The sequence below is a fragment of the Ambystoma mexicanum genome, chromosome 2p (genome assembly GCF_040938575.1).
Source record: "Ambystoma mexicanum isolate Mex_15411 chromosome 2p, UKY_AmexF1_1, whole genome shotgun sequence".
Classification (NCBI taxonomy): Eukaryota; Metazoa; Chordata; class Amphibia; order Caudata; family Ambystomatidae; genus Ambystoma; species Ambystoma mexicanum.
In genome coordinates, this window is record NC_090923.1 from 1257342566 (window position 1) to 1257362282 (window position 19717).

At 46.2% G+C, this 19717-nt stretch overlaps 1 long non-coding RNA gene across 2 annotated transcripts in view; it reads left to right on the forward strand.

Annotated features, from left to right (window-relative positions):
- LOC138566038 (uncharacterized) overlaps positions 1-19512 on the forward strand; it is a 268484-nt gene extending 248972 nt beyond the window's left edge. For both annotated transcript variants that reach the window (XR_011301803.1, XR_011301802.1), the window contains exon 4: positions 18959-19512. This is a non-coding gene — a long non-coding RNA (uncharacterized lncRNA). The remainder of the gene's footprint in view (positions 1-18958) is intronic.
- The last annotated feature ends 205 nt before the right edge of the window (positions 19513-19717 follow it).

Consider the following 19717-nt stretch of genomic DNA (forward strand, 5'->3'; position numbering starts at 1 on the left):
TGGCCCGGCTGCAGGTGGGTCGGACAGAGGAGATTCTCTCCCAAGAACACTCACCTGCGACTGCACATAGGTGTCATCCTCCGAGTCTACACCTGAATACTGCTCGGGGGAGGAACCCCCAGAGACACCCCTCGACAGCACGACCTGCAGCACTTGTGGGTTTTCACCCACAAACACACCACGTCCCTCACTTGTGGAAGGTCGGCCCGGGTTGCCCTCCTGGGACGGCTCAACCACCACATCCCCAGCATCAACAAGTGCTTCGTCCCCTGCAAAGACATGAAAGAGAAAAATGGAAACAGGCATTAGCACCATGGCATGCAACAAGGGCTGATGAACAACAGAGGCAGTAGTTCTACGACACATGTCCCACATGACTGGGAGACCTCCTATGCATTCACCATCACTGGGTCTGTAGGGGAGGCTCAGGGCATACAATGTACAGATTGGAGAGCAACGCCTGCTCACCATGCTGCCTAGCACTGCCATCACACATTGGCCGGTGATTGCCATGTCAAAGGCACATGCCATCACACACATGGCATGTGACATAGCCACCAAGTGAAGAGGGAGAGGAGGGCAACTTTTTTGGATTTCTACCACTCTGGTCCTGACATTGCATCATCACATCAATAAGTTGACATGTTGTACATGGATCTGCTAGTCCAAATTGGCCACGATGCACAGTGCCTTGTCTACATCAACAAAATGCAGTAAACAATGAGATTCCACCTCCCCATCACCTGTAAAGGAATCATATAGCATTCGTGAAGCACCGGTCCAGAAATGTATGAAGGTACAGCGGAGCACTGAGGGGTGGTGGGGCAGTAGGGGATGCCAGTCAACAATCCTACTGGTGCTGGTGTCATTCATGTCACGCAAGTGCAGGGGTGGGTGGCACAATGATGTGCAAGGGGAAGTGGCGGCTGGAAGTGCTGTACAAGGTAAGTAGGACTTAACGTCAAGGGCAGATGGTGTTAGGCGCAGACAAGTGCTGGGGGGGGTGGCCTATAGGGGTACAGAGACAATCATGCAGTGCTGTGGGCTCGGAGGGGACAGGGGAGGTACACACTGCATCTGGCTCGGCAAGGTCCTTGCAGATTTCTATCTGTCCTGCAGAGTTGTCACATGCCGCAGATATGTGCCCTTGGATTGGGGATCTCATCTTGGTGAAAAGGGTGAGGCGCTATTGCCTTTGGAGCATGTGGCAGGCCAGTTTGCCAGAGGATGAGCATGATGCAGGACATTCCCTCTCTGCCACCCGGCACCTGTGGTCTGGGTTCACATGATCCGAGTCATGCCAGGACTCTGCATTGGCATGGGGCTTCAGACAGGTGGTCATGACCGTGGCAAAGACATCCAGTGTACCTGACATAGAGTGGAGCATGGAGTGGGCCCTGTCAGGATGGGAGTGAGCCTAAGGGGGAGCTGGATGGGGGGAGATTTTGGCAGCATGAGCCTCGACTGACACACACTTCATGGGTTGGAATACCAAGAAGGTGTGTGACAGTGGTGAGGGTGGCTTTGCCTCTGGTGTGGTGAGGGTGAGCTGGGAGGAGAGGAGAATGTGATCACTCCAGGAGAGAGGAGTGCAGAGATGGACGGAGAGGGGAAAGTCAGATGAGATCAGAGCATCAAGAGTGTGCCCTGCAGAATGAGTAGGGACAGACGGGAGTCTAGAGGGTGAGAGGGAGTTGCTGAGGTCACAGAAAGGTCACGTGGGGGGGTCAACAAGCATGCAGGTGGATGCGTACAGCAACAAGGAAGAGGATTTCTGTGTCTGGGGACATGAGTGAGGAGGAGAGGTGAGGACACTCAGAAAGGAAGTAGTACATTTGACCAGTTTTCCCAGACACAGTACGCACAGTTTGTGAATGTCAAGGTGTGGTAGAGAGAGACGTCACACAAGCCATTCCAGAGTGGAGTAGGTCTAAGTAGGAGTGACAGTGGCAGGAATACCCTCAGGGAAGCCAAGGGCACACCCCCCCTGCACAGTAGTGGCGGGCAAAGGAGAGGGTCTCCTGAACATCAGGTAGGAGTGTGTGAAGGATGCAGACAGAGCTGGCCGTCAGACATGTTTCCATGAGACCAAGGATGTCAAGGGGCATAACCTCATGTAAGTGACAGATATCGGAGGAATGCCTGATGCAGCCGCAGTGAAAGGAGTGTAATTGTGGAGGAGGTTGACAGCCTTGGAGGACTTACGGGGAGTGCTAGAGATCAGAGGTGCAGCATGTGTAGGAGTTGGAGTGGGAGGCGGAGAAGGATCATGGGAGGGTGCAGGGAGGCAGTGCAGGATTGATGAGGAGAGAGGAGGGGGGACAGCAGGAGAGGTAAGGAAGTTGATGAGATGTGGCTAGCATTTCTCAAGGAGAATGAGGTTGGCCTAAGGGCCTTGGACTGAGATGCTCCCATTACCATGCACATCAATTGTGGCCTCTGAGGATTGGAAGGAGGCCAGGAGTACACCCCAACGGGTCCCACCATTGATGGTGGAAGAGGAGCAAGGAGAGAGGACAGGGACCATGTGAAGGGTCTATGGGACAGGCAAAGGCATGTATGAGCAGATGTCAGTGAGAGTTGGCTTTGAGTAGGCTCAGATGCACTTGTCAGCAATAGGGTGGGTCGCATTGGAGGGCAGGGTGCCCTCATTTGACTGTTAGCAAGCAGGTGTCGTGAGTAGGGCACGATGGTCTGAACTGTAGAAGTCAGGGAAGATAGACCATGAAGAGCAGCATGGAGTGTGAGGGAATGGGGCTCGAAACCAGACGGTACCAAAGCACACAGGTAGGAGGTGGATGTCAAGGCAACATCCACAGTATGACAGCATGTTGGTTGGCATTTATATACAGAGGACGCATTAGCATGTGGTATCATTGCATGTCAGGCATGTGAAGATGAAACTTGATTGGCTGGGGGAAAGTATAGGAATGGTATGTAAGACATCAGATGAATAGACAGGGGAGTATGAGCAACAATGTAGTGACAAAATGACAATTCAAGGGCAACTTCCATGGTGTAGGGCCATATGTGCACTGTTGCCAGTTGGGATAGTGCTGTGGGCAGATGGTGTTGCACTGAACATACTGGATGAGGCACATGGGTGCCACTATCTACTCTGCCACACACCCCCTTGACAGGCACCCAACATGGATGCTTCACACACACACCATGCACATGGATAATACACACATGCATGTGCACTCACCGGATGATGCCTCGTAATCAGGGAGATCTCCCACACCTTGGAGTTGTCCCTCGGTGACGTAGGATCCAGCTACGGACTCGTGTGGTGTGAGTTCTATTTCCTGTGCTGGGGACCCACCTCCAGTCACCAAGGTTGCGGCATGACTTGAGGCCAGCTTATCCTTTGCCCTGCGCTTAAGGTCATTCCAGCGCTTCTGGCAATCACTAGCTGTGCGCCTCACTACTCCAAGGGCACTTATTCTGTCAGCAATGGTCTGCCAGTGTGCCTGGCGTCTGGCATGTGTGGTCTTGGACCCTGCAACGATGACCATTTCCCTATCATGATCTGACACATACTGAACAAGTGCATTCAGTTCGGCGTCTGTGAAGCTTGGCTTCCTTGATGGGCCGGACTGTGCAGCCGTGCCTGGGGAATCAGCCTGTGCCGGACGTGCACTCTTCCTCTTGCGCTTGGAAGGGGGTGGGGATCCAGAGTGTCCTACGCCGCTGTGGACACTAGGGGCAGGAGCCGTGGTGGACTCAGTACTGGGTGTGTGGGATTGCACACTCAGCATGGGAGTAGGTGCAGGCATTGGGGGTAGTGGGATGGGGTCAGGCCTGATCTGAGGTGCATGAACTAGGACCGACACAGTCTTGGCAGGGTGTATGAGAGGTGGGGTGGATGGAGCCACACCCTGGATACGGGGGCCAGCAGATGACCTATCTGGCATAGATGCGCGTGCCCTGATGACACCAATGTGCACCGGTGCACGTGCAGTGGACCTGCTGACCTGGATGTCAGCGATGGGATCACCCTCGGACAGGTCTGCTGCCACAATGGGCTGGTCCAACAAGGGCTGATCAGGGTTGGTATCAGCCACATGACCCTCAACTGGGGGGGGAGGGGGGGGTGGGGGGCGCATGGGTGTCCCTGACTGGTCCTCCAGACTGGGGGGGACAGGGGCACCCTGCAAGTCACAACCACGTCCCCTAGTGGATCCTCCACGGCCACCACGTGTGGCTCGGCCACCTTTGCCACCCTTACGGCTTGCACGCCTCCCAACCATGGCACTGATGTTATTGTGCGTATGGGAGTCGGTGTGCACAATTGTCCTGGGCAATTGGGTGTCAAAGGGGTTGGGTACCAGATGGTATTCGTACCCTAGTGCAGTGGCAAGGCTATATGACACCCCTGGGGAAAGATGACGGGTCATGCAACGCACAGGCACCCCAGAAAAGTTAAGGAACGTGCACAATACCCCTCCTAGACCACGTGTGCTGATGGAAAACCCTGCACTACGCTGTGGCATCCAGTAACACAATGAACGTATGCGTGTCACACGCAGCCTAGAATGACCTCTGAAGGGGTAGGCTACACACGGGGCAAGCACAGAAGTTAGATACGTGCGTGACTCACCGTCTGCCAGGTAAAAGAGCGTGAAAAATGAGCGCGTTTGGTTGGCAACACCCCCGCCAAAAGAAGATGTGTACGCTGTCTGAGGAGACAGGACAACAGTAGAAGGGGACACTGTTTGAGGGAACAGGCCCAGGTAAACCAGTACAAGAGGAAAAAGAGAAAAAGCTGTCAGAGGTAACAGGGAGTACGAACTGGAAACGCCGTGAAGTAAATCGCGTGTGAAACGACAAGAAGTACAGAATTCACCCACTCGCTCTCCACGAAAAGCACGTACAAGGAAATGGTGTTCAACACTACCTTATATACAGGCCCACACGTACAGCGTCACTTACGGCGTGTACGTGCTTGGCCCATGTTCACCAATCACACGCTTTGTCACTTCTGCGTGTGGATCCTTTTTCACCAATCACACGCTTTGACACTCCTGCGTGTAGCTCACTTTTCACCAATCACACGCTTTGTCACTCCTGCGTGTAGATCAATTTTCACCAATCACACGCTTTGTCACTCCTGCGTGTAGATCCATTTTCACCAATCACACGCTTTGACACTGCACGTGCAGGTAACTATAGACGCACATATGCTGGTGACGGGTTTTCGCGCGATTCGCTGAGTGTGGGGTTTTCACGTGCTAAATCACTCCCTATCAGGCTGTCCACGCGTCCAAACACGAAAGACCACGCTCCTGGCCAGGAGGCCGAATTACAGTCCCCCAGAGCCCTGAGCACGCTCCCACCTGCCATCTGCTGCTGCCTGACTGCCTGCTGGCCACGTGCCCCACAGTGCTGGTGGGTGGGGGTGGTGGGAGACATGGGTGGGGGCCTGGTGGAGGGTGCCCCTGGTGGATGGGGGGTGGGGGTGGTGGGAGACATGGGTGGGGGCCTGATGGCAGGTGCCCCTGCACTGCTGGGGGGTGGGGGTGGTGGGAGACATGGGTGGGGGCCTGGTGGAGGGTGCCCCTGGTGGATGGGGGTGCAGGGGGACATGATCAGGTGTGCAGGGTAGTCCCCTGTTTTGTGGGCTGCCTGCAGGGGCCGTGGAGGGTGTACAGGGTACACCTGTGAGGGCCCACCCAGCCTATTCGCGTGTGATAATTCCCACGCACCCCTGTGATACACGTACCCTGGCCAATCGCGTGTTCTACTTCACGCGTACCCCTGTAATACACGTTCCCTGGCCAATCGCGTGTTGAACTTCCCGCTACCCCTGTAATACACGCACCCTGGCTGTTCGCGTGTGATAATTCCCGCGTACCCCTGTGATACACGTTCCCTGGCCTATCGCGTGTTCTACTTCACGCGTACCCCTGTAATACACGTTCCCTGGCCAATCGCGTGTTGAACTTCCCGCTACCCCTGTTATACACGCACCCTGGCTGTTCGCGTGTGATAATTCCCGCGTACCCCTGTAATACACGTTCCCTGGCCTATCGCGTGTTCTACTTCACGCGTACCCCTGTAATACACGTACCCTGGCCAATCGCGTGTTGAACTTCCCGCTACCCCTGTAATACACGCACCCTGGCTGTTCGCGTGTGATGATTCCCGCGTACCCCTGTGATACACGTTCCCTGGCCTATCGCGTGTTCTACTTCACGCGTACCCCTGTAATACACGTTCCCTGGCTAATCGCGTGTTGAACTTCCCGCGTACCCCTGTAATACACGTACCCTGGCTAATCGCATGTTAAACTTCCCGCATACCCCTGTAATACACGTACCCTGGCTAATCGCGTGTATAACTTCACACGTACCCCTGATATGCACGTTACCCGCTTTGCGTTCCTTGTTTGGCAGCCCTGTAAACTGGTCCAGGGTTAGCGCAGCCCTTTGCGATGATTTAGCGATTTTGATGGCTTTTCCTTGCGCGAGGGCGTTCTGGGGGGCGTTACTGGCGCTGCTGCAGGGTCGCTGCGATACTCTGCGCCACGGCTGGTTTGGGTGCCTAAAATCCATGAATACGCTGTGCGCCGGATTCGGTTTTGGCGCACGCGGCTGGCGCAGACTATCGCACGCGCACGCTGTGCGCCAGCCGCGTGCGCTACTTGTGCGCTGAATTCTATGAATTACCCTGTTAATTGTGTGAGGTTAAAAGGCTGCTAGCTGACAGTTTTGTGGTCGGCCGACCTGCCAGAGCAGGAAACACACCATTTCCTGGTCGTTGGCTGATCTGCAGGATTTGCGAACACTTGTCCCTCAAGTGTTGCACATGTTGTATGCATCATTAAATTCTATGTTAAAGTGTTGTGTCTGTCTAAAGAACACCTTTTATGGCTACAGGTCGTATGCGATATGAAAAGCTGCCTTACGTTAGTCTGAGTTCATGTCACATCATTTTGCAAGTCATTGTTTTACTTTATTATTGGTTCTGAGAATTTGGCCCCTTCTTTTGCCATGTACCTTGCAAGCTTAATCTTGACTGTCGCTAGGCCACACTGCTGATGTTTAAGCTTAGTGTAACCTGTCAAATCTTTCTTTCAATATCTTTCCACTGTTCACCAAATCATTTTTCATTTTTGTCATTCAAATTCTCCCTAATGGGATGTTCATTAATATTCATAAGTGAATATCACCACCCACAATCTGTATCTAAGAACATTTTTAATAATAGAATGAAAACTGCTCTCAAAAATATCTACTAGAACACCAAGGGTGAGTCTATTTATACCTATAATGAGGTTTTTATTTCCATTCTTACCGGGAATTTATAAATATATCGTCACACTCAATCACGATCTATAGAGAAAGTGGTTTTACTAAACAGATTTTAATATGTAAAAACATTTCATCAGAGCAGTAGAACAGTACAAAACTTTTATAATATGTTGATGATGATCTCCAACATAGAGAGGAAGTTCAATTTTGTCACTTCCAACAATTAAAACACAGAATCAAGTATATACGTCACAACAAAAGAAACATATAAGGCATTTTACATTAGATAATGCCAATGTACTTGGATTTTTCTAGTGCTATATCTGCACGTCAGTGTATGAATACTTTAATGGCCACTCAGGTGCCAGCAAATAGAAAATTCCAACAACTTGTACTGTGAACACACGACACTTAGATTATAAAGGCACCTCTGAGCGAAGGGTCCTTTCTAAGGATCTAAAACTTAGTGTAGACATATGACATAATATAATGTCTAGAGTTTTTAACACAGTCTATGGCAACCATTCTACACATAGATCTAAAAACACATGAGTCCTGCTCATGCTATATCAGAGTCGACCGGTTTCATAACCATATCTCATTCTGGTTATCTTCATCAGGACTTTGTTTGATAAGGTCTTGATTGCCTGTTCTGGGAACGCTGTCTTGCGCCCTTACGTGTGTATTCCTATTCCTAAAGGGTATAGATCAAAGAAAAACAGAAAGAGGAGTGGTTACATAATGTACCATCCAAATTCTCGAATTGTATACTACTATACCTCTATTACTAATTATGGGTGTATCATTTGATATCACTAGGCTTACTTATTGAAAGGAACAACTAAATGTGTCCAAAAATATGCCTATTCTAACATAAAACATAAAAGGGAAGGTTAAGGGAAAGGTAAAGGGGTGAGGGAGTGATAAACAACAGGCACGGGGGAACTCCATAGCCTAGATCAAAAAGTCTATAGGTGGACAAGGGTGAAAAGAGGGTGAAGAAATCCCCTTATAGCCCATTTTTCTTTGTGCATGATCTTACCACACTTTGCTGTGGACCATCACTGCTCAGAAAACATCTTGGAGGAGAGCGCACCAAATAGCACATTACCTATTTAAGCATTGGCTTATATACAATCTGCAAATAATAGGCAAATGCGCTATAAGTATACACGAAAAATATTAAATCCATACATTATTTTTGACTCAAAAAACGACCATTGATGTTATGAGCTATATAAACTTCTCAAGGGATGGTATGAACATCTTTGAAACTAAGTACAGCAACGGGCGTGCAAAGTTTCCTAGAGCACGGGTGCGACTAAGTACATGCATTATTCTTAACAAAGCAGCACTTGTTTCATAGGCTTTACAAAAAGCGCCTATCGTCTTGATTATTCAATAGCTGCATCCAACAGAGCTGTGTCTGCGCAATGTTTCTAAGTTATAGACACCTTTAGAGTCAAGGACAGCAACAAACGTGCAGAGTTTCTTAAAAACACGAGTGCTGCAAAATATATGCATTATTCTTACCAAACAGCACTTGTTTAGTTTGTTTTTACAAAAATCGCCTCTCACCTTAGTTACTTCAAAGCAGCATACATCAAAGCTTCACTGTGTCTGCGCAATGCATCTAAGTTTCAGTGAGCTGGTGTTACTGTTACAACGCTATCTGCTAAAGTGACTCGATAGCGTGAATGCTAGCCAAGATGGGCAAAGGGGACTCTATGGTTTAACGGCCATCTTGCCTCAGGCTACCTAAACAGCCATCTTGGATAGGGCAACTAACGTGTATATCTCTATCCACAGGACATGTCTATATACATAGGGTAAACAGCTTTCCGGCACGTGTAAAATCGTCCATAATTGTGGAATAATAAACGTTTTTCTTGCACATACAAAAGAATCTTAAATCTTTTTGCGGACAAAAACGGGACTAATGGCACATCATATTCTAAGTTAAATGAAGTATTTGTGACCACCATGTATTGGCCCATGGAAACGTGGGCCATATTATCTGTGTAGGGCTATAACACAGCTTTTATGCGGGGATGGAATCCTGTCTCTTGTATATTCATAATGTCCTCAAGTGATACACAGTATGTTATCGTGTCCTCATCAGAGTTACATTATTTTTTCACTGATCACATACAAAAGGGTTCATCATTGCAAGGACACAATTTTGGACAAATATGTCCCGTACATAATTCGATCTTTCTTTAGAAACACCCATTTCTCAGCTAAGTAGCATTTCTGTGTGCATATATACATATATCAATTCGAATTAAATGTACATTTAAATACATGTAGCAACACATGGAGAAACCGATCTTTTTACACTACTACAGTGTGTTGGATTAATATTAGAAATCTAGTTTCTGCTGGCAATCCTGATCATACATAGTTGTTATACAATGGAGGGGGGGAGGGCGGCTATTCTCTCTGTGTAGCAGACAGGAGGAAGCCCAAACAAAACAACCTGGAGGAAAAGGGTATATCCTGATTATCTATTATTGCAGAAGACCTCTATGCTGTTTAACTAGGGAGAACCGCTAGCTCGTTCCATTGGATCAATTCATTAAGCCCTTTCTTATGTGTGTTAAGCCTAAATATCCAATGTTGTTCTCTCCTAAAGAGTATGTTTTGGAAATTTCCACCCCGTTTAGGAATGTTGATTTTTTCAATTATGGTCCATTTAAATGCTTCTGGAGTATGTCCTTTCAAGATAAAATGGTTTACCATAGGTGCTGTCAGCTTCTTGGTCCTTAAGCACGAGCGATGTTCAATCATGCGTTTCTTAATGGGTCTCATAGTCATCCCTACATATTTAAGATTACAAGGACATGTAATGAGATAAATCACCCCTGCGGTATTGCAGTTAGTAAACTGCCGTTGTATCCACGGGGTACGAAGCCCCAAATCTATTTGTTTAGTGCGCTCAGTTTGTGAGCACATGGAACAGGAACCGCATGGTGAATGTCCCATCGGGGCTGTACTTTGCCAAATTGTTACAGGATGGTTGTCTCTTGTGTCTCTACAGGATTTCACTAGTTTGTCACGGATATTACTTCTCCTTTTGATGGCAAATTTGGGCTCCTCCAAATGATGTTGTCCAGTGTTTAGAATTGGCCATGGCCATAGATTTTTGATTTCCTTTTTCAATTTATTCAGCATCGGGGAATAGCTCATAACTACCGTTATGTTGTCTTGTGCAGGTGGTTTTGGATGTTGTTGTAACGTGACACTTCTCGGGATATTACGGGCTCTCCTGTATGTAGAGTCAATGATTCTCTTAGGGTACCCTCTGTCAGTCAATTGTTTCTTGAGGGCTTTTCCTTGTTGTTCATAATCAGAGGTCTGGGTACAGATTCTTCTGTAACGCAGGAATTGTCCAAAGGGAAGATTGTCTTTCAATGCCTGTGGATGGTAGCTCGAATATCTCCATTTAACTTAGAATATGATGTGCCATTAGTCCCGTTTTTGTCCGCAAAAAGATTTAAGATTCTTTTGTATGTGCAAGAAAAACGTTTATTATTCCACAATTATGGACGATTTTACACGTGCCGGAAAGCTGTTTACCCTATGTATATAGACATGTCCTGTGGATAGAGATATACACGTTAGTTGCCCTATCCAAGATGGCTGTTTAGGTAGCCTGAGGCAAGATGGCCGTTAAACCATAGAGTCCCCTTTGCCCATCTTGGCTAGCATTCACGCTATCGAGTCACTTTAGCAGATAGCGTTGTAACAGTAACACCAGCTCACTGAAACTTAGATGCATTGCGCAGACACAGTGAAGCTTTGATGTATGCTGCTTTGAAGTAACTAAGGTGAGAGGCGATTTTTGTAAAAACAAACTAAACAAGTGCTGTTTGGTAAGAATAATGCATATATTTTGCAGCACTCGTGTTTTTAAGAAACTCTGCACGTTTGTTGCTGTCCTTGACTCTAAAGGTGTCTATAACTTAGAAACATTGCGCAGACACAGCTCTGTTGGATGCAGCTATTGAATAATCAAGACGATAGGCGCTTTTTGTAAAGCCTATGAAACAAGTGCTGCTTTGTTAAGAATAATGCATGTACTTAGTCGCACCCGTGCTCTAGGAAACTTTGCACGCCCGTTGCTGTACTTAGTTTCAAAGATGTTGATACCATCCCTTGAGAAGTTTATATAGCTCATAACATTAACGGTCGTTTTTTGAGTCAAAAATAATGTATGGATTTAATATTTTTCGTGTATACTTATAGCGCATTTGCCTATTATTTGCAGATTGTATATAAGCCAATGCTTAAATAGGTAATGTGCTATTTGGTGCGCTCTCCTCCAAGATGTTTTCTGAGCAGTGATGGTCCACAGCAAAGTGTGGTAAAATCATGCACAAAGAAAAATGGGCTATAAGGGGATTTCTTCACCCTCTTTTCACCCTTGTCCACCTATAGACTTTTTGATCTAGGCTATGGAGTTCCCCCGTGCCTGTTGTTTATCACTCCCTCACCCCTTTACCTTTCCCTTACCCTTCCCTTTTATGCTTTATGTTAGAATAGGCATATTTTTGGACACATTTAGTTGTTCCTTTCAATAAGTAAGCCTAGTGATATCAAATGATACACCCATGATTAGTAATAGAGGTATAGTAGTATACAATTCGAGAATTTGGATGGTACATTATGTAACCACTCCTCTTTCTGTTTTTCTTTGATCTATACCCTTTAGGAATAGGAATACACACGTAAGGGCGCAAGACAGCGTTCCCAGAACAGGCAATCAAGACCTTATCAAACAAAGTCCTGATGAAGATAACCAGAATGAGATATGGTTATGAAACCGGTCGACTCTGATATAGCATGAGCAGGACTCATGTGTTTTTAGATCTATGTGTAGAATGGTTGCCATAGACTGTGTTAAAAACTCTAGACATTATATTATGTCATATGTCTACACTAAGTTTTAGATCCTTAGAAAGGACCCTTCGCTCAGAGGTGCCTTTATAATCTAAGTGTCGTGTGTTCACAGTACAAGTTGTTGGAATTTTCTATTTGCTGGCACCTGAGTGGCCATTAAAGTATTCATACACTGACGTGCAGATATAGCACTAGAAAAATCCAAGTACATTGGCATTATCTAATGTAAAATGCCTTATATGTTTCTTTTGTTGTGACGTATATACTTGATTCTGTGTTTTAATTGTTGGAAGTGACAAAATTGAACTTCCTCAAAAATATCTAAACTTTTTTGCTTGTCTTACTTTGATTTTTCTTTTTTACCAATAGCACTCAAAAAAAGCACATCAATGCGAAGTTACTAATGTTTACCAGCATCAAGTATCATTGGGGAGTGGGAGGGTAAAAACAATAAAATAAATTAACATGCATGTTAAACCTTTAAAATGAACTGTCACTTTGAGGCCGACATGCTGCAGCAGCCTCCCATTGCGCACCACAGGCACAGTTCAATTTTTTGGCTCTATGGAGCAATGATGCAGTGTCACTGTCTGAAGCTTTCTAAAAAAAGAAATTGGATTGTGGTCTTTTTGAGTTCACTTGATGTCTTTCAAGGTATTTTTATGTGCAAGTCCTTTTTACCAGTTACCCCTGCCCCCTCGGTCACAATGCTGGCTCCTTTCTGATAACTGTTCTTCCTGTGCTGAGAGGAACATCTAGGTACTAATGTTGTTCCCTGCCTCCTTTATTCCAATACCATTAAGGAATGTCAGCATTTTCAAAATGATGCTATTTAGGAGGCTGTGGGCAAGAGTGAATCCTGCCTGGGCCTTGCTGGGATCTTCCTGGATCGCTCCTTGACATCCACTTGGAGATTTCAGACTTCATTAAAGAGCCAAGAGGGGTGTGTCTTCTATTCTGGCACCTTTTAGTGTAAGGATAGGGCGGTGTTTGGCAGGGAAGCTCCCCAATTGGCTTTCCATCTTTGGAGCTCCTAGCCCCATGGACCTGCCCTTGATCTTGGGTTTTTCGGTAGACTTTTCATATTCTCTGTGGCACTCTCCTCTGTTTACCTCTTCTCTTTAGAAATGGGAGGTGACCACTTGGAGGAGCATTGACTGTGCTGACTAGAAGTGTGGACTGTCAGCAAGGGTCCTTGGAAGATCTGCGATGTTGGGAGCCGCTTTGAATTCTGCCTTTGTGTTTACCTAACCTACATAGGAGTGCCCTGATGTGGGCAGAGTCATTCTGGGCCAGAGTCTCCACAAACCTGTTCAATGGGCAGTGACTTACCAGCCCGTTTAAAAGGTTCAGCGAAAATGGTGTCAGTGTAGTTCATTTATAAGAGAATTATTTTTGCAGACATACTCTTGTTAAAGTTTGGAATTTTTGCCCCATATCACACGCGCGTGATCTGTGAATTATATGCTGCTTGATTGAATAGTATTACATATTCAATGGTCGAGAATGGCAATCGGCTAGAAAACATTTTTCTTAAAAAGTTGTATATTCATTAGACTTGCCAAAGATGCCCTTTTTCCAACGCGTTTTTACCTTCCCTTGGTCTTGTCAAGGCTGGCTGCTGCTATTGTATTATAAGTAGCAGGGAAAGCTCATGTTATAGAGCTTTTCTATGATGCTCTTGTCCAAATTAATACACCTGAATGCTGAGTTCTTGTTTGAATCTGTCGCACATTAACATGCCCTGTAACATTTGTATAATGCAAGAAAGCAGCCTAATGGGATGCAATTTCTAGATAATGGCCTGTCTGTGCAAAAGAGTAACCTTACCATGTTTGGCATCTGCGAGAATTACTCATGTTTAAAGCCACACCATATCACTCAAGAGTCAATGGTCTAATGTGCATTAACTTTACAAGGAACACGGCTGGGTTTGCAAATGTGCCTCTGACCCCTGACATCTGTGACCTCTTCTGACATTCTTGGGGCTCTATCAGAATATTGGTGATGTCACTGCTATCCCAGTATGTATCTCTTGACATTAATGAGACATTACCCGTCCATGATGAGAGGCCATGATGCTGACCGGCCTTCACAAGGTCGGGCTATAGCTTAATATTATACTCTGGCCATGTTAGTCCGGCCATGGTTTGCTTGGGACAGGACACTAGTTGAGCCAGGATCTGGCAAGATATCTCAAATTTACCTTTGCATGAAATATCTATGTGCTTAAAAATGATCAGTTTGAGTCTCAGCTGGACTGACTAAACCTTAAATCATCTGAGGCGTGATAAGTAGAGCACACTCAGACCATGACACTGTTCCTGGCACGGCATGTTCAAACAGACTTATTTGTGGGCATTTAGGTGTGGCAAAGTGGCGGTAATGAAATTTCCACTACTTTAACCACACTGCCATACTACCAGTTTGGAAGTAAAGTAGAGAAAATAGCCACAGCACTTGGTTGGAGGCATTTCCACAGCTTTACCTCCAAAAACTGGAGGAATTAATGTGGGTGGAATTATCACCCATCAGAATTTGTCCAGCAACCCCATGGCTGTGGTCTGCAACCTGCAGCTCTCCAGATGTTTTGGGCTATGATTCACATGATCCCTTGGCATTCACCATGCTGGCGTAGGCTGATGGAAATTGTAGCATAAAAACATCTGTAGAGCCTAAGGGTGCAGACCTCTGCCCAGTGGAGTCTTATGGGACTCCATCAATGGGAACCCACATTGACTTACCACCACGCATAAGCTGGCAGGTGCTGGTAACAGTAATTCCACTGGAATTACAGCCAAATACTGAATGAGGCCCATAGTCATGTTGTCATTCTTGCCATTAGTTTGGCACACCCTTAAGGGCTCACTGCAGATGTTTGTTTGGATTAACTGGAAGCCATGAAAATGGCAGCGGTGCATGGTACACATCTCAATAACATAACCTCAGAAGGTGCCTAGAATACAGCACAGTCCCAGCTCCAGGTTCAATCTTTGTTAATTCAACTGGCTCTTATACCAGGATCAAATGATTCTTATGGGAGTAAAGGGAATTGCAAGGGGCAGAAGCAAGGCATGAATATGTTTGAAAGCCTTGTCACATTTCTGACCTCCTGGGCCTGCCACCTCACGGTAGAACCAAATCTGTTTCATGACTGACCCAATTCCTCAGTTGTTATAAGTGGTGTTGCCTGCCTATTATACTTGCTCATACAGACAACCATAGACATGGGGATTGAGAAACTCCCACACGATATTGCATGTATAGATATTCGCCAAACCTGACATGCATTGGGTTGCCACGCGAAGTAATATGGCCAGATTGCTTTCTAGCAGCATTGAGCCAGCCAAAGAAATGATTCTTTAAAAAAGAATGCACTTTGGTGTGGCCTGGGAGGACTTGTGAGAGGATGCCTCTCTGATTGCCTCAGTACTGCTCTGGGCCCAACGCCATGCAGTGGTGGCTCCGATTTTCTCTGAGCACCACATGGAGTATATTCAGTGAGGGGAAATGGTTGAGCATGCTGTGAGGTGCGGAGAGCTCTCAGGGTCCCCAATTTCTTTCTCGATCGCAACGTGCTATGTGCACGCTGAATCCAAGATGGTGGCCTCAGCTGTCTGGCAGAGGCTATAAAATTGCATCCAGGAGTGTGGTGGAGACATGGCCTGCTTTTGCTTGGGTTGCATTACCCCTCTGCATTGTCTCGGTCCAGTTGGGAGCCGAGGAGATTGCTTGAGAGAGCACCCGCGGAGGTCTGAGAATGCGGCATAATCGTTGCTGGTGAAAGCTCAGAGTAAGCTGCGAACAGTTGGGGCTGTGGAGTGCCAGCATTACTGAGTTCTGGATTGATCTATATGAGCTGTGTAGTGAATCAAGGTTTGTCATAGACTCACAAAAATAACATCTCTCTGATCGCCGGTGGCGGCGAAGGGAGAGGAGAACTGTTGGTCAAGCTGTCAACATGCAGCGGGATGGAGTGCCAGCATGGAGAGAGGAACATCACTTATCTGCTACAAGAAAAAGACTTCAGCCTCCCTCCCCACTGACGGGCAGCACAGCTGAAATAGCACAGTGGTAGAATTGTTACCTCCCATGTAAAAAACCCAGGTTCAATTCCCCATTATGGACCATGGGTACGCTGAATCTAAATTCATGAAATAGCATACAAAACATGAAAGACATGGGGAAATACAATTTAGTAGAGAACCATACCTACAATCTACCCAGGAGGAGCAAACCAGATAAACTGAAGCAAAGCCCCCTTATAGGAGAGTTAATTGGAACTCCTAATTGACTCAACTGACCATTGGAGGATGTTCTACCCTGGGAAGCTATGATGTAAGCACTACTTTCCCCAATGGAGAAGCCAGACAGTTCAGCCAATCCGTAGTCAGCTTGTGGGGAAACGGACTGTATAAAAGGAGTCAGTTCGGTTGCAAGCTGTTTTAGCTGGGGACTGGTTTCCTGTCTCGCTGTTTTGGGGAAAATGGTAGAGAAGAAACCTGAAGCCGGGGAAGGAAGTCTGCCTCGTACCTGATAGCTGCCCTGCTGTGCTGAAGAGGAAAACCTGAGAGCCCAGTTGAACCCAAGAGAAGAGGCCCGTACTCCTCTGATCCAGGCACTCAGATGAGCTGGATGAAAGGCAGCTTGTGCTAGCCTGTGAAGGGGCTAGGCCACCTAAGGTTCCCCAGTGAAGGAGTGACTGTGGGCAGCCTGACTACTCCTGGAGGGGAAGAAGCAAGAAGGGGTGAGCCCATTTCAAAGTCGTGTAAGAGAGTTACCAAGAGAGGGGACCGAGGGTCAAGAGACCTCAAGAGGAGAGGGAAAGTGGCGAGAAGGAGTGAGCTCATTTCAAATCGTGTCAGTCTCAATCCCTTGCTCAAAGTGAAGACACCCCAAGAGAAGGAGAGCAAGTGGAGATACCCCAGGAGAAGGGAACAAGAGTCAAGATCTCAAGTGAAGGAGACAGTGCGGATAAAAGAGGGAACTGAGAGAAAATACCCTGAGTCAAGAGAGAGTGTGACACCCAGAGTGGAAAAGAAACACCCCGGAGTGTGGTAAACAAATGAAAATAGCGCCCATATATGGCAGGAGAAAGAGACTGATATATCACAAGTAAGACTTTTTTGTTTTACTGTTTGGAACATTTACAGTGGTAGCTGAAGAACTTTCTATCCAGGGCAAAAACCTGGAACAGAAGCAGTCCAGCATCTCTTTGGTTGTTAAACGCTTTGGACTTGTGTGTTAGATTATATGAATGTAGTAGGCTAGTATAGTATTTGGGCTAGGGACTTTGTTTTGATTCTTCCTGACAAGAAAACCCTTTCCTTGAACATTTGGGTTTTAAAATGGGGAACTTATCACTCATTTTCATTCTTTTAGTTTAGTTTATTTTCTTTGAAGCTGGCCAGGAGATCAGACTAATTGTAAGAGAAGATAAACATCCATGAACATGATGCCCCAGAGTCTGAGTCCTACTTCTGGCTTGCCACAGCTGACGTAGCCCCATAGCATGGGTGCGAACGGCATTATAACACTTGGGAACTCTGGTGTCTTGGTTGCCTCTGTTGATGAGAGGGGGGATTTCTCACTACCCGTGGGGGTCCCTGCACCGGGCAGGAGTGGCATTGCTGGTGGGCATCATTAACACAAGACTGATTTCGTTCATTAGCACATGACCAATCCTGGGTCAAGGATTGGTCACGATATGTTCTTGATGAAATGGAAAATGACTTGTGAAATGTTAATTATGAAACTGTAACTATTAATTGTCCACAATGTCTCACAGCTAAATGTATGCATGTTGTTTAACACCAAATTTCTCTGTACCAATGTCTTTTAACTAAATGTTTTGCATTCAAAAAGATAGTACCCCAAGTAAAAAGTCAAACTTGAAAACGGCCAAACCATGGATCACAACTCGTGATGTACTCCTTTACCTAAAACCAAAGTAAAGGCTCACAAAGGGCACAAGGGATTTAAGCACCTTAACTAATACTAGACTTACAATCATGCTGAATTGATGCATGAATAACTTGGCAATGGCAGGACCCTCTCTGTTATAGCACTACCACATTGCCCATAGTCCTTGCCACACAACGGGCCACCCTTTTGTTTCCAAATTAACAACCAGACATGTACATGTCTCCCCTGCTGGCTGCATTCAAACTCACTACAGTCCTACTTCTGCACCTCATGCAGCTGTCGAGTTACTCAACCTAAAGTGATTGCACTCTTAGTAACCTATTTCTTTTTAAACACATGCAGTTTTCAGCTTAGCTTGTGAAACTGGGAGCATGGGACTAAGGTTATCAAAGAAGGACTCCGATATCAGAGCATTAAAGATGAAGTTTGACAAGGCAATCTGCATACTTTAACCCAAGTTTGGCCACACAGGTCGTTACACTGGAAGAAGCATGACCTACAAGGTTGCCACTCAGACTGATGGGGACCTGAAGTGTACAGCCTTTCTTGGCTTCTCTCTACTAGGGGAAATGGCCCAGCCCTGATCCTCTCTGCAATACTAAGTTAGAAGTCAGTTCCACGTAGGTGGTGTCTAATAAGGTTGAACCCTTATTGATCAGAAGGTTGTGTGGGGCGGAGGTCTAATCTTCTCCGCAGGATTCTGGCAGTGGCTGTTATTGAGGTCAATATGTGGTTGCAGCTTTGATCTGGGCATACAGGCCAACAGGACTAAAACACCTAAACCTAGAAGCCCTAGTGAGCTCAATTCTCAAGAGCATTTAAAGTGGTTTCAGCTCTCTGTTAACTTGCCCATTTCTCACTTCTCTCTTTTTTAGGTGTTGGCTGGGGTGCTGCCTCATTCCCTTCTGCATTAATTCCTGCAAGGATGTGGATCATTTTTGCCCAAACTGTAACCATCATATCTACAGATTCAAACGGATGTAACATGGACTTATTAAGAGCAATTTGAATCCACCCGTTGGCATTTACCAAAACGTCTGAATGGTTGTCATGGCCTTTTATTGTGTGATGGTATTTGATGTTTATTCTTTTAAGTCTATTTGTAAAATGTTATTAAAATATGAACATACTAATTCTTAAATACTTGGAATATGCTGTGTTCTGATTCCCAGCAAATGTGGTGAAGTTGCCTACTATGACCAGTCTCTTGCATCTTTACATTGCCTCTGCCGTCTGTCGCCACCTCACATTTCTACAGTATAGAATGCTAGCGAAACGCTGCAAGTTGGGAAAAGTCCCCATCTATCTCTGTGCTCTAAGGAAACCTAGGGCTGCGCTCTTTGGGAGCAAAATGTCTTTGATATCAGGTTTTTGATTCTTTGCATTAGTTTTCCATTTTATTCACTTAAATAAAGTTAGGGTGATACAATGTGCTCTGTGGTGAGTCTTATTTTCCCAAACCATGTTAATCACTCAATTGTACATTGCAGTGCTGTCTAAATTAATAAGTCATTGGTTCTTATTTTCCCATAGATTGTTGATTAGAAACTCCTAAAACTCCTAAAACAAAGCTCAGCCATGCAGTGTTTATATTTGTTATAGAGTGCAGTGGGCCCCTGTGCGTTTTGCTCTAC